Consider the following 16922-nt stretch of genomic DNA (forward strand, 5'->3'; position numbering starts at 1 on the left):
TAAACTAGGACTAGAACAGGTCCAAACGAAATAACTTACTTTTCTTAAGTCAAAAATATTAATTATTGTCAACTTTAAATACACTGAGAAACATAATGACTTTCAAGATTGTAAAATGTAGGGGAAAAGGTCTGTTAAATGTGCACTAGGGCACAGGGTCCACTACTTGCTTGTCTGCCTTGCATTTGTTTAATTACAGGTGTTTTATAGCTCAAAAATACCTTAAAAAACATGAACTGTTACCATGTGCAGGCTTGTTCCTCATAGATTTGACCATTAACCTGTCTCCATTGTGATCACCAAGTTTATTTTCACACGATGGAAAAATTAAGGAAAAACAGTAATATCTCCATGGAGACAAGTAGGTGGCAGACCCTCAACCAGAAAAGTTACACAGTGCACCTTTAATAGCCCAAACAGATAAAACTCAACAAAATAATTTCACGCATGAAACTAGAAAATTAAATGCACTAAAGCAGTGTTTCCCAACCTTTTTTGCACCACAGACCGGTTTTATATCAGACAATATTTTACGTATGGGTGGAGGTCCGGCGGTAGAGTTAAGTTTTGGCTTGATCCTGTTTTAGTCCTCGTTTTAGACCTGTTTTAGAGCTGTTTTAGACCTATTTTTAGACCTGTTTTAAAGCTGTTTTAGACCTATTTTTAGACCTGTTTTAAAGCTGTTTTAGACCTGATTTAGACCTGTTTTTAGACCAGTTTTAGACCTAGTTTAGTCCTGGTTTAGACCTGGTATAATGGTGGAGCACACACAACGTACCGGAGGAGGGGGACAGTCGGACGGTCCACGAGGCGTATGGGGGGGTTCACATTTTCGCAGCCTGGTACCAAATGACCCACAGCCCGGTACTGGTCACCGGCCCGGGGGTTGGGGACCCTGCACTAAAGTACAAATACTACTGCAACCACAAAACTGTCAAAATGATTGCTACTGCTGTGCTCTTATTAAAAGGCCTGTACCTGAGTTTTTGTATTGGAGCAAAGTCTTACTCTGCTACAGATAAAACATTTAACTACACTTTTTCATTAACCACAGCTACTTCTATGACCACCACCAATCATTCACCCACGCACCACTTTCATACTAGGCAAAGTGGGTGAAATGTTTTGCCTAAGGGCACAACGTCAGAACTTGGTCCGAGGGAGTTGGGACGAGCTATTAAAAGAAATATCTATCAAAGCAAACCCAGCCTTCTGTATAAAGCACCTGAGAATTCCCAGTGGTCTGCTGTGTCCATGTGTAACTGGCTGAGGCTTAGCGGGCTCTGCTTCACTGCCACTAAACAAGTTCCAGTGGGATTTACCTTATCTCCAACACACACTCACCACCTCCTGTATAAAAAAAATAATACAGTGATAACATGAAAACAGCCCAGTGGTTTGAGGTGTGAAGGAGAGGACCAGACTAGTGGCCTACTGAATATGCAAAGATCATTGGTTGAATATGAATGGTGGCGGATGGTGGCTCTGAACAGACAAAAAGGACCATTTCAAAGGCCTGTGAAAAAGGAAAGAATATTCAGTGTTTTTGTTATCCAAGGCTCCCAAAATTCATTTAAATTCAGTAAAAATAAATAGTGTTTGTGGCGGCTGTGAGGTGGTTTAAGAGACTGGTGAAGGGCATGGCCATGGTGTGACTTTCAATTTTAAATGTGCACTGTGTAACATTTCTATTGGAGGGTCCACCACCTGATTCTCTCCATGGAAATGTTATTGCTTTCTCTAGAATGTTCCACAGTATGAATTAAACTTATCTATCACAAAAGGAACAAGCAGGTTACAGCACTACAGTACATTACAATTCAGATCTGTGGAGATTTACCTCTATTCACAGAAATACAAACTAGATGGATATATTTATTGTCATATCATGGAACATTCCAGGCACAACAATAACATCTCCATGGAGACAAGAAGGCGGCAGACCCTCCACCAGAAAGAAAAATTGTGCTGTGCAACTGTATGAATGAATAATGGCCTTTATTTGTCAAATTCTTCACATGTACATGTGCATACAAAGGAATTGAAATTGGACCTGTCACATCCGTACATTACAAACATACAATACAATATAGGGAAGATTACGTGGACCGAACCAGAAGACAGGTAGCAGACAGGAATAAACACTGCAGCATAACATGAGGACAGGGGGAGGAGGAAAAAAACAGCCCAGACCATGCTCCTGTCAGAGCATAGTATGGTAGCCAGCCTGGCGCCACCTATTACCTCTGTTCAATTTCATTTCTCTCCAGCGACTAGATCAGGAATCGGAAAACACTACACAGTTTGCAAAAACCCCAGAAGTGCAAGTCCAGACACCAGCCAATCAGCTAAGATTGATTAGAAAGACGTTATTGCTCTTCTTCTTACGGGATTTGGGAAAAGCTTTATATACCAGTTAGCCCCATTAGCGCTGTATTACATACGTCACAACCAAATAGCAGCGATTGGTTAAATTAAAAAAGTATTCGCCTACTGTCTAGTGAATGAATTCTAACACTGCAAGGTCAGACGGTTTCTATGAAGTGAAACCGGCTGATGAATCAGGCTAATAGTATGGTAGAGAGCATAAAAAAAAACCCAAAACACTTCCATGACTTCAGCACAGTCAAGCGCTCACTACAACAGACCCACCGACTAGGACGGGGGTGCAAAGCTGCGAGGGGTACACAATCTGATCATAAAGAGCTGACTTAGTTGAAACTACAACGGGTGAGCTGACGTGTGCTCTTAAACAAGTCTCTCACACATAAAATTATAGTGGAACATTCTTGGCAAAGCAATAACATCTCCATGGGGCCAAGTAAATCCTCCACAAAAGTTACATAGTGCAGCTTTAAGTATTCTTAGAATGACTTGTGCCCATGTGCCTTCTTCAGGTCTACTATAAGAGGAGATTGGTTTCACCCGCTGTTGTTTAGATAAGTCCAGCTCTCTCAGCACAAATGCTACAGCACTGACACTTCAGAAGAGCCAAGAAAATCTCAAAGAAACTGCACATTTTGGACCATTTCTAAAAGTGTCTTTGTACATAAGACATGAATATAAAAGTAGTCTAAGATGTGAAAAGGAAACAGAAGGGGTGACAGCTTTAAAGGTCAGACTAACCTACATTAAAAATCACTAAAGTCTTCTGTCTGAGCAAGAGAGCAGTACCAAGTCATGATGTGGAAGTCAGCAGTAGTTATTAACTTATTCTGTAATTACACTAAATTATACTAAAATGGTAAAAATTTGACTATAGAAACAGGTGAATGAAATTTTACTGCTTTAATTGCTATGCTCCACAGTATGGCTTTGAAAATACTGTATCTATCAGATATGATTACTGTATTGCAAAAAAATAAAAAATAAAATCCTTTAGAAACTGTATATAAACACTGGCTCGCATCTCCACAGACCTTACCAGTAGCATGGCCTTTAGCTTCACGCTTCACCTTAAAGTGCTTCACCAGGAAGATAAACAGGTTTAATACCATATTTTTGACAAGGCAATTCCAGGGTTAAACTCATCCAAATTATTCTAGTGAAGGTGCATGGAGTTTAAAAACAAAGTAGAGCATTTCCTGTGTTATCACATGACATCATAAGGTCAAACTGTGGAGTGTTTTCTGTTTGAGAGAAGAACTCAGCCTAAATATGCAGGGTTTTGTGATAAACATGAATGACAAAACAACATTATAACAGATTAGAAGGCAAAACAACATCTCCAAGTCCACATATTTGGTTTGTATGTGTGTTTTGGTGTTTTTGTTTTTTTGTTTTTTTTTTCATGCAGACTAGTGCAAAACAAGCTTCACATTAGGAGCTATGGTAGTGGGCTGCCGACAGGAGAGATCTGACTCATTGGATACTATTATTGTAATATGCAGAGGCAGAGGTGGTTCTACCTGGAAAAGAGCTGTAATTTGCCCCAGGATGGTCAGCAGGGGAGTTTTATGACTGATTAGAGGACAATAAAAAAGAAAGTTTGCTCTGATTTTAATGTTGTTGTGTTGGTCTTTTCAACGCTGCCGTCAAGATTAATTGCTAATCAAACAAAGATGGATTCAACAACTGTGATGGAAAAAGAGCCGGAAAAATAACATGTGAAGAGGCTGTGATTCATCCAGGATCCACTTACTGCCTTTGGGGGGTAGTTTGTGGTTGGAGACCATGCCAGCTACTATGGACCTGGGGCAAGGACACAACAGTGTTCACTCACATTTAATAATCACTCTTGACATTCAATCACAAGAACTATGTTATAATGCTGTATTTCTTAATTGTACAAATAGCCCATGTACAAATGCACAATTTGTAGTAATAAGAACATGAAAAGGTTGGGAAAAAAAAGTTTGCCTATTACATAAACATTTTTCTGGTATTATCTCCTGAATTCAAACCTGATTCACAGAGACACTACCAGTCAAAGGTTTGGACTCATTCTCTCATTCAGTATTTTCAGTGTTTCAATTTTATACATATAGAAGACATCAACTATATGAAATGAGATATGGAATTATGTAAAAAAGAAAACAAAAGTTAAATATTGAATAAAAATACGTATTAAAAAATATTTTGTAGAGTTATCTTCCTTTTTTTTCTTTGCTACATAATTCCATATATCTTCCTTCATATGTCTGATGTCTTCCGTATGTATATAAAAGCAGAAAGTAGGAAAAATAAAGAAAACACTGAATGAGAGTGTCCAAACGTTTGACTGGTAGCACATATTAAAGGCTATTCCATCAGAAGTTACTGAATACTTGAAACAACACACATGCCTTGAGGTACAAATCAGAATGAAAAAATTGCAGTGACATTTGCATCAACATTAGCATAAACAAAGACTGCTCAAACCTTTAAAGTACTATCTTTCAACTACCTCTATGTGTCATTTTAATTTGGCTTGGGTAGAACTTTTCTGAGCAGAAATAACCCTAAAAGTTTCACATTAAATCCATAATGGAATCTCTGTATTTTTTATACATCTGGTCCTCACGCCCTCCGTCCCATCTCAAGCCCGGTCAAACGTGATGGCATGTGAGATGAAAGAGCTGATTGGTCACCCATCATTTACAAATGCAGAAATCCAGGATGATTTCAAGTCCCTTGTGATTTTTTTTTCCAATACAACAAACCATGCGTGTCCCTGACTGGCTAATCCACCTGTCAATCACATTCCTTTGAAAATGGAGAGATTCACTGGTGACCACACTCACATCTTTGTAAAGTATTGAAGAAGTTTGTATTCTGGAACCCAGATGACCCAAATGTCAAAAGTATCCAGCAATTTTATATATCAAACCTGTAAAAAGTCTAAAAATTTAACTATTTTAAATTTCAAGCCAATACTATAATCTCACCACTTGCACAATGCACCTGTGAGTATTTAGATAACATTTCTGGCTGATCTTTGGTTGTGTTCATGTTTGGTGGAGTGACTCATACAGAGGCCATCACTTGGAGCAGTGTGTGTCTGAAGCACCTGTGGCTCACTTTTTAAACAGCACAAGGTTTAGGAAAGGCCCAAAGATGTTTGTTATACATCTCGTGCCAGACTGGCGCATGATATGGTACTGTCAAAGAAAGCCACAACAATGAGTACAGTAAAAGTATCACACCAGTTTACAGTACACAGTGAAGTACATGCTAGTATTATCTGAGGCATGTTGTCATTTAGTGAGATTATGGGCTTCCTGTTTGAAGAGGAGTCTGCAGCAGCGGCTCATTGTTTACACAAAAGTCCAAAGGAAATCCACCCTAGACCTGCTACGAAATACCAGTGAGCACCAGTCAGAATGTGGAGGAGAGCGGTTATTTCTACAGGACACTTCACACTATTTAATACAGTTTCATTCTTCTTTTATGACAGACAGTTAAATAATAGACATGAGCATAAGAAATAAGCATGCGCATAAATGGGAGAGTATAACATAAGTTTAGGTTGCCCCACTTCACGACACATGTCCTATTCAAAGTCAACGAGAGCTTTAGTATTTTTTTTATCCTTTTTTTTTTTCTTTTATTAAGGGATCATTCACATGTAATAAATGTGGCAAACTTTACTTTTTTGTTGCCTTGGGAGACAGAGACACTTGAGTTGTTCCAAAGTCTGTGATCATATCCATTGTGTGTCCGGTTAACCTAAGAGAACTTTATAGAATAATCTTGACTTGGTCCTGAACAGGTTTGGGCACTTCTTGTTTACCTTTGTGCTGGCTCCGCCCGCTGTGACTGCTTCCTGCTCACCTTGGGCCGGCTCACACAGAAGCAGTGTTCCCTGTGGAGCAGAATTCCCCTCAGATCCACAATGGATTACATTACTGTGCAGAAGAGTCTCAGCCAATCACAGGACAGAATGAGTCGGACAAAGTCCTCTTGACTGAGTCACTTGACTCTGCTGAGCCTGCCTCCTGTGGGCTGTGGTTTAAAGTTACAGCCGCTCACAGCTCTACCTGTCCAGGTAAAGTGCGCAGCTTCAAAGGATCACCTCTCCAGACCAAGTAAGTGCCATACACTTATTAACAATCTCTCAATCTGAATGTCATGAGTTCAAGTGCTTTATAAATCCTATAGCACGAGTCAGGATTTTAATCATTTGCATAGTACACTCCGTCACGTCCAGATCACTTTCACTTCAGTATACGTGACCGTAGTCAGCCAGTATAGGCTATCCCTCTTACAATACCTTTTTGAATTGGGTTAATGCATAGTTAATGAGTTGGGTATTAATAACAGGCCTATCAATTATAAATTACTGTTGCAATGTACACATACAAATGTGTGGCTACTCAGACTGGACACAAGGTTTTGTTCATTTGATTAGAATTGCTCCACTCTTTATCTAATACTTTTGGACAATACATAGCATTAAGATTGACAAGAAATATTGCTTTTCTAGGAGTATTTGTTGCTTAGTTTAAAAGGCCATAAAGACTATTACTGTATTTTGCCCCTGGGTATTATTATATTGTATGACATTCCAACGTGCAGGTTTGGGGAGTAACGGATTTATCATTGTAGAGTTACATAATGACATCTTAAACACTTTGACAGTTTGACTTTGTCCCAGTGCAGTGCAAAAAGTGTGGCTTTGAAATGATATGAAAAAGAATAATACAGTACAAGGTCCTTTTGCCTGGCCAACACCTTTTGTGTTTAGGATAAACAAGAGCACACCCTGTTCGACTTCTGCCACATAATCAACACATGTGTGTGCTATGAGTGTGTCTGTGCTGTCAGTTCCACCTTATGATTTCAGAGATTCAGCTCACATCCTTGTTGATTCTTGATGTTACGTTATGCTGACATATCAAAGTTACAAAACATGTTTCCTTATCTCCTTATCAAAGCCAGATCTCGTAATGACAGACAAGAAGAACAATGACTTTAAGCTTGAGGGCTGTACAAAAGCACATTATAACCAAATCATTTTTTGCCAGACACGATTGCAACTCTGAAGAAAATAGCCTATGCGAAACTACTAAAAAAAGCAATAAGCCTTTAGTGGATAAATTTATGATGGGTAAAGATGGATCATTCTGTGAAACAAGTCATGGAAACAACATATGATAACCACAATATGGCACCTACTTCCCTATATCTGCAGATTTCTAAGGCGATCCATCTGATTGTCCAATATTAATGCTTCTATCTGTCATAAGCAATGCATTTGAGCAGCCCAAAAGTTTGAAGTGACTCACTGCAACTCATATAACCAATAAAATCATACGAAATTTCACAGCTCTTTTTGTGGCCATGAATGCCGCTATTCTGAAGGGGCTATTGTACCAAGCTAGCACAATAGCTCATAAATGCATGATTCATTCCACTTACTAAGGCCTAATCTGAGGCAGCACAGTCTGTTCAGATCACTCAGCCATTCGACTATTAGAGACACTTCACAGCTCTGCACATCTGCTCCAGCTGTTTGTCCAGACTGTAGAAGACAACCAACCAACCAAGATCTTCATGTATCTATGAGTCTACAAATACACACTGGTATTTAAAAACATACGCTCAAAATGAACAGCGTGTGGAGTTAGCAAGAAACCGAGACTGCTATATCAGGTATGCTTCAAAATAACATAATTCGAGTTGAAGTTTAAAGGTGCAGTATGTAACTTTTCGGTTGGGGTCCGTCAACTGCTTGTTTCAGTAGATTTTGTATGTCATTGCTCTGCCAGATGTCCCACCGTGTGTCATTTAAACAGCTCTTCCTTATACTTATTAAACTACAGATGGTTTGATAACTCTGAAATAACTAGAAAACAGGCATTCTGACATGAGTGGGGTCACCTCTCCATAGATCTGACCTGTAACTCGGTCTGGTTTGGTCTCCATTGAGATAGAAAGGTTTAATGCCATACTGTGAAACATTCCAGACAAAGCAATAACATCTCCATGGAGAAAAGCATTTGATTCTCCATCAGAAATGTTACAAAATGCATCGTTAAATGCAAAACTCAATATCATGCTTTATAATAATCTTTGAAATGAACACTGCTTTTAAACCAGTGTCACAAATCCATTCGTATATGACGAAGATGGAGACTCAGCTGCGGTAATTTCCCCTAATGATAACTTGCTCAGAGATTGACAGCTTGAAATAGCACTGAAATGTGTCATATAGGCCTACACCGATACAATATGTACATTGATATGTTCTTCACTGAATAGAATAAGATATTTTATTAAGTAAGAGGAACATTTTGAAGAAATAAAATAGCCAAACTAAGGTGACTGAGAATTTGTGATAGGTTGTTAATACTGCCAAATACATTTTTGTGCGGTATTCTCTGTAGTGATAAGTAACTGTGGATCAATGTGGAGAATATTTGTCCAATCCTATAGACTACAGTGACTGAAATCAATATAGTATGTCAGGATATAACAAGTAGTCATATAACATTACAATTACTTTCTTAGCCAAGTGGTTTTAATGTTATGCTAATCAAAGATAAAGTATATTTCAGTGGATACACAAATTGAGATTTGTTTTTTTTTTGCAAATGTAAGACTGTGAAACTGCAGCAAAGACTGAATACAAAAGCAGAGTGGAATTTATAACGTTTCAGGGACATGTTGGAACATATGAGGTATGGTGTAGATGGGGCCAAGACAAGGCAGCTTTTATGCCAACATACAACATTGTACGAACATGTTAGGAAATGGTTTAAACTATATATATATATCTATCTATCTATCTATCTATCTATCTATATATCTATCATATATATATATATATATATATATATATATATATATATATATATATATATATATATATATATATATATATATATATATATATATATACATATACTACAATTTTTTTTACAGTGTTGTACTTTGTTAAACTGTATGCATTTTTGGAGTTAAGGATTACCTAAGTTCTTAGTTCTGTGCTGTTCTGCTTGTGTCCATGGAGATGTTCAGTATGGCAATAAACTCAATTTCAGTGTAGACAAGCCACTGATGCTAACAATGTAAATTTGTCAAGGGATTTTTGATCAATAAAAAAATCCAATAAAATTAATGCTTAATAATAGAAATGTGATGTAGTCCCGTCAGTCAGCGCGGGGAGGCCACTGTGCCAAAATACTGTACATGCACACGCACACTTGCATCAGTGTTTCACTTACCAGCCTCCCCGAGTTTTCCTCCCATAGCCATCGCAACAGGGCTGCACACTTGATTGCTGCTCAGACATTCCTCCGTGTCAGTCACATGGATCTATTAGGTCGGCCAAGGCCAACCCTGAGTCAATCCGATTTATTTTAATAAATCGAGTTATTTAAACAGATTTATTATTTATTTTAATAGACTTATTAAAAAAACTAAAATAAAATAACAAGAGTGATTTTAATTAATCCATCTGGCACCCGAGCGTCCCGGGCTTCCGTATTATGTTACGGCAACTCACATGACGTCACAAGAAACGTCATGTGACTTGCCATTGTTTTTTTTGTTTTTTTTTTTTTTTTTTTTTTTTGTATATATTTATTTATTTATTTATTTATTTTTCTCCTATCTATGCTTACCATATTTTTGTTTCTAGTAATATTTTTCTATATTATTTGAAGGGCTCCTACAGATTGTAAATTTGTATCTATTCTTCATTTTTTCACTATTTTGTGTGCTTCTGGGAATGAAATCACAAACACACAAGTGATTTGGGAGAATCTACTATTTTATTTGAAAATGAATGAACCTGTGTAGCTTGTTGTATTGTGTTTGATTGTTAATCTTTTGACAGTTGAGGGTGTGTTTGTTTGAATGGTATATGCTATGACTGAACTGATCTTATAGGTGAACTGGTACGTACAGAGCACCATGCTAACAGAACAGCTCAGTTAGCAATCATGCTGACATAAACAGCTATTTTGTCAACATGCAGTTTTTTCCATATTAATTATTTGAAAATGGCTGACTGTGCACTCTCTCATATCATTATTAACCGACTGCAGGTCACAGCAGTGTAACACAAGAGTCTATCAACACTCATGTTTACACTAAACGCTGCACCGCTCTGTTTGAGGACCATGATACAGGTTATCTTGAACAAACCCCACTTCACTCACACTATTGGTTTGATTCTGTTGGAGTGGGACGGTCTGTTGAGAAAGGGCTTGACATGGAGTACCAGAAGTGACAAAGAGATACATTGAACTTAGTTTTATGTTAACTCTGTAACTCATTGAAAGCAGGATTTACTTAAGAAATCTCAATATGTTCTAGCTAGACAGTGAGAGTGAAACATGTAAGCACAAGAGTCAAGTATGTGTGAGTGCTCAATATTCTCACTAATAACTCACAAATGGTCTATAGCTGCTGTAAAGGTTTTGTACATGATTTGGGCCACGAGAGAGGAACATGGTTTAGTTTGAACTGTTAACTCTGGCCACAAAAATCCTTCAAATGTTGCACCATGACAGAGAAACAACAGTCTCGTTCTAGTTCTTCCATATGGTTCTTATTATGTAAACACAGTCAAATGAACTACATGGGGTTTCACGTCTGTTTTATTACGATGCAGTTCTCATAAATTAAAATGCCTACTGGAATGGGAAGGCAATATCTTACATAGTAATTATACACAAATAGTTTTTACAACACACTGTTTCCCTGAACTAGAAGAAATAAAAGTATGTACATGACCTTTAATTATCCTAGTGACAACATCTCACACTGTATTATATTTAAACATTCTTCAACTCTCACTTTTAAACTGTGTTCAAGCAAAACTAGATTGTAAACACCATGATAACAGCTTTAACATGAATAAAGCTAATGTCATCACACAGCACAGAGAGCAGTGAGTGACTTCATATTACAGGTGAGAAAACAGTGGGATGCCCGGGGCTCTGGGTGTGCCCGCTGTAAGTAGGTGTACTGCCGGATCACGTTTCTTCTGTCACAGCCGCTCTACATGTAAGGACATGCGTGTCAGAGCAGGAAAACACACTATCGGGCTTGTTCTCATTCCAAACACTGTTATGGTGTCAGGAATATGTGTCTGCCATTTTGTTTCTCAATCATCAGGTGTATAAAAAATCAAAAGTCTTTCTGTAACTGATAAGCACTGAAGATGTATAAACATGCAAATGAATCGTATTTCAAGGGAAACTCTATACTTGGTTTCTTTAGAAAGCGACTTGAATCAGAACTATTGTGTAAGAGAAAGAATAAGATGCTTTTGACATACAGAGAAGTGATAGTGAGGATTGGCACTGAATTTAGAGCAGCCAGACAGGAGGCTGGGCTTCTTTTACCATGTGGTAAAAGAAGGAATTAAGTTTGCTGGTGTGGGCAAAGACTGAAGCATATAAGTCAATGTGGAGACCCTTGTAAAGAAAATTTTAATATTGTGGGTAGGGGTGTCAAATTATCGCGTTAATTGCGATTAATTAATTACAGTCATATTTAGCGCCTTATGTTTTTTAATCGCGTTAATCTCATTTTTAATCTCTAACTTTACTGTTTCTGTATGTGAGTTGCTTTATTATAAAACCTGTTTTTATGTGTTGTTGGGACAACAACACACACACACACACACACAAAAAACACATTTATAATTTTTTTTATTTCGGTAATTCCACTCATTGCCGGAAACCCACACAAAACGCGCGCAGTAAAAGCGATGTAAACGTCATGTTTACGCTGGCGGCGTCAGTCGCACAATGGACGAGGTGGAAGAGCCAGTAGAACAGAGTCAGCAGTGCACAGGTAAAAACGCATTCGTGTCTTGGAAACTCTTCTCCCGACGTGAAATATAAAAGAAAATAACAAATATAAAATCCCCTACAACTTAAATGTCACTGGTGAAAATAACCTGCATAGACTGATGTCTGCACTACTGTCCTATAGTGACCTGCCACATGAGGGGACACGCACACAAACACACACAAACACAAACACACACCTTCATTATCGTCATTAACCTGAGAACGCGCGAACCACGTTTCCTTCCGTAGTTACTGCGCGGACACCGACGTGCTCTCGTGAGCCGCGTGTGGATCGTGTTTTCTCACGTAAGCTGCGTAAACTGCGCTAAAGGACTAAACCAGGACTAAACCAGAACTAAAACCAGGTCTAAACCAGGTCTAAACCAGGACTAATCCAGAACTAAAACCAGAACTAAAACCAGAATTAAAACCAGGTCTAAACCAGGTCTAAACCAGGACTAAACCAGAACTAACACCAGGACTAAAACCAGGATTAATCCATTCCAGGACTAAACTAGGACTAAAGTAGGACTAAAGCAGGTCTAAACCAGGACTCATATATAAAGCATTTCTCTATCAATAATATTTTTAATATGGTTAAGGAAAGACTGGACTTTTTATTGTCTTTAAGTAGACAAAAGTTATTATGTTCAGATTTCCTCGTCTTTGCTACTTTACAGCAAACAGTTTCTTATTCATGGAGACTTGGGCTCAACAGCCAATTTGGAGAGATTTGTTAAACAATAAATGACTTTATAAAGTCACTTTTTTTTGTTCTATATCAGGCTTTTGATCTGCCACAATAATGTAATAATGAATTTAAATGAAAATACCTCAAATTGAAGGCTTTTCTCAGCAATTTTCAGGTGAGATTAAAATGAGATTAATTAGATTAATTAATTACAGATCATAATTAATTAATCTCTCAATTTTTTTAATCGCATGACAGCACTAATTGTGGGATTATTTGTTCTCTTAAGTCTCCTGTCGTGTTCACCTCCCACCCTTTAGTTTAGTGTTCCCAGTCAAAATTGACCTGTCTGTTTTAAATTAGCACAAAAAGCATTTTTCACCACCAAATTTTTATTCAGCATTCTTTAGCTGTGAACAATGTGTCAAAGTAGTGTTTAACATGAATTTATAGAATTAGACATAAAATAACTGCAGTAAAAATATAAATAGGCGCAGAAAATGTACAACAAAATGAATGAATGAATGAATGTTTATTCGGACAGTAATACACAGAACATAAAAAAAAACAAAAAACGTAAATACATAGATATAACACAAAAAGTAACTATTTCTATTCTATAATAACAGGCAAAATAAATATTACGCAGAATTTTCCTTGTGTCCGAAAAAGGAGTGGGAGGAAGTAAATACTTATTTAACCCCACCCCTTTTTTCTACCGTCCCAAATTAACAAAGAACAAATACAGACTTCTCATTTCCTGTACAATATAAGCAATAATTGCACAGTACCTGCATTGCATTACAAATCTAACAAACAACAACAAATATATGTATATTATGTACATAGACATAGTACACATCATATACATCAGATATAATATATACATACCTATATACACATTATATACACATATATATACCCATGCATACCTATATATATACATATATACACCCATATACATACACATACATATACATGCACACATTTACACTAAGCACTAATTTCTTCCGCACAGTATTTTGAAATAATTTTTTAATTGCCCTTTTGAATACATGTATATTTGAACAAATTTTTAATTCTATTTTCAAGTTGTTCCATAATTTCACACCACAAACAGAGACACAAAAACTTTTTCTTGTCATTCGAGCAAATTAACACATTATTTTTAAAAAATTAATGGAAAACCATTGTGTGTGAGTGAGTGAGTTTGGGTGGTGTGTATGAGGATGTTTTCTGTGTGATGGATGAATATAGTCTGGATACCAAATCATTTTCTATGGTGGTCACTTTTGACCAGGAACACCACAAGTGTAACAAGGATGATTAAAATACTCAAAATTCAATGAAAGAGGTGATCATCACTTTTATAAGTTCAAGTGCATAGTGTGGAGCATATCAAAAGGCCTTGAGGCAATCCGATGTAAAACACAATATTTATGAGTGTTTTAAGTAGTAAATTGGTCAGATTTGACCCGAACACGACAGGAAGGTTAAATAAAACTCATTTGATTTGGTAGTTAAAGACAGTGTTAAAAAGACCCTTCAGTATAAACACTTCTGTTCCTTTTACTTGCTAATCTTGTCAGGAGGGATAAATGCATGTGAATATAAATGCAAATCAGATCGAGCAGTTACCACACCTTACAGTTTTAACTCCACATGTAACATCCTGAGGTGAACCATCTCATGAAGGCCAACAGGAGCACATGTGGTCACACCTCAGCAGGACTCGTCACCTTCTCACTTTGAAATGTATGTCTTCTGGTCATCTCAGTGAATATAAACTTGGTGCTTTGTATCTCGGGGTCTGACGTCTGAGGGATACGCTGCTGGTTGTTCTGTCTGTTTTGTCTTTGGTTCAACATTCATCAATGCCTCCAAAAGGAGTCTTTTTCCAGAACACCCTTAAGAAGATTAATTAATACAGCATTGATAAAACTCTGCTGTTTATATACAGGTAAATGTACTCTTTTTAACATTATGCAAGAGTCTCTGTTGTCATGGAGTAATGCTGTGAATTTATAGGTAGGAGCTGTAATTGTTTACTAGCGTGATGAGAATGCAGAGATGGTTACAAGGTTGTAGAGAATTAAATGCAGTTTGGGCAATAATAAGAAAATCAATTACTAAAGAAAGGCCTAATAAATACTGTGGCTACCAACTGGCCCAAATTCATGCAGTTAGATAATGTTTTTGTTTTTGTTTTGTTGCAAGTGGTAATTTTACAGTGAAGAGAGGCATTTGTTTAAAATATATATATATCAGTTGTGATCGATATTTTTCTTGACAAAATGTTTAACCCCAAATTGTAGAAAGACTTACATCATTCTGTTCGGCTGTAGGAGTGGATTTTACATTTTCCTTTAACTTTGAAAGAGTCTTTTTGCTGGCCTCCCGCTGTCTGGGTTCTTGGTTCGCTGAGATAAAAGTATACACCTCTCTCCCCTTTTACCAGTCCACATCTGATGCACAGCGGGTTTCTGGGAGCAGCACAGAGGGACAGTTCATGTTGGTTAAGCCTCTCTTGATTAGCCCCACAGGGATAGAGAGGAAGAAGATGTGAAAAAGTGTCACAACTCGTGTCAGCCATATTGGAAAGGGGGATGTTTGTTTTGACAGGAGCTCTGGTGGATTTGTAAAGCAGTGTAGTGGAGTTTAAAGAGACTTTGAGTAAGCCCATAATTATGAGACAGGTTTTAGGATAAACAAGAACTCAAATCTGGCGGGACAGGGAATAACAGAAAGAATATAAAGTATTGAGACAAATTTAAAGATGTATTATGTACATTTTTGGGTGGAGGATCCGTCACCTGCTCGTCTTCATGGAAATTGGAATATCATTATTGATCCTACTCATCTTCATGGAAACTAACGCTTTCAGAATGTGTTACAAGTAAAATCTATGGAAAAGTAAAATCCATGTATCATTCATTCATTAGTTTTTGAAAATAAAACAAAAAATAAGAAAACATTATTATTATTGTTCATTATTTGTCTCCAAAACTAAAATGAATGAAACTATAATTATGGCCATTTCCTGTTTCCGTGATGACTTAAACTGCAATGCCGGACTTTTACACCACATACGGACTGAACCAGGACTGAACCAAGACTAAAACAGGACTACACCAGGACTAAACCAGGACTGATTGTCGGGACGGGCCCAGAGGTGCGCCCACGTTGACTGTCGGGTGATCAGGACTGACACTAGGACCAGACCGGGACTCAAACTGGGACTTGCACCAGGACTGAGACTGGGACCATACCAGGATTGAGACAGGGACTGAGACCGGGACTGAGCTCAGGACCAGACCAGGACTGAAATCTGGACTAGACTAGAACTGAGACTGGGACTTAGACCAAGACCGGGACCGGGATGGAGACCGGGCTCAGACTGGGACGGAGCGCGGGACCAGACCAGGACTGAGACCAGGACTAGACCAGACCTGTTTTAGTCCCGGTGTAGTCCTGGTTTAGTCCTGTTTTAGTCCTGGTTCAGTCTGCAAGCAGTGCAAAAGTCCGGCATCGCAGTTTAAGTCACACAAACGAAACAGTCGTTATTCGGTTAAACACAAAATCATAAACTAAAAAAATGAATCATTATCTGTTTTTTTCATTTTGGTTTTGGAGACTAATAATGAAGAAAATTGTTATTTTTTAATTTTCTTATTTTTGTTTTTATTTTGAAAAATGAATGAACGAATGATACATGGATTAAGTAACCCCATTCACTCTCAGAATGTGTATGTTGATTTGGTCCAAAATAAGAAAAATGATCTGCCGGAGGCTTTTTTGCCAAAACATTATTTAAAAGTAAAAAAGGCTTTTGGACATCAGCCATCTGAGTGTGCATTTTTTCACTTTTATTTTGCTGTTCCTTGCATCTGCCCCTCTACAAGAACTCTGGTGTGCATTTTCTGTTTCATTTGTGTATGCTGACAGATAAGTTTAATGCCATACAGTGTAACATTCCAGATAATAACAATAACATGGAGAAA

The 16922-nt window shown here is 37.6% G+C and overlaps 1 protein-coding gene across 1 annotated transcript in view; it reads left to right on the forward strand.

The window, feature by feature from the left end:
* The first annotated feature begins 6431 nt into the window (after positions 1 to 6431).
* Positions 6432 to 16922, forward strand: part of lnx1 (ligand of numb-protein X 1) — a 50934-nt gene continuing 40443 nt past the window's right edge. The window contains 1 exon segment of the mRNA XM_020918759.2: positions 6432 to 6506. The gene's annotated coding sequence lies outside the window, so the exon portion shown is untranslated.

Source organism: Boleophthalmus pectinirostris, unplaced genomic scaffold (assembly GCF_026225935.1).
Source record: "Boleophthalmus pectinirostris isolate CB_2022bp ecotype Guang Dong unplaced genomic scaffold, ASM2622593v1 HiC_scaffold_7, whole genome shotgun sequence".
Classification (NCBI taxonomy): domain Eukaryota; kingdom Metazoa; phylum Chordata; class Actinopteri; order Gobiiformes; family Gobiidae; genus Boleophthalmus; species Boleophthalmus pectinirostris.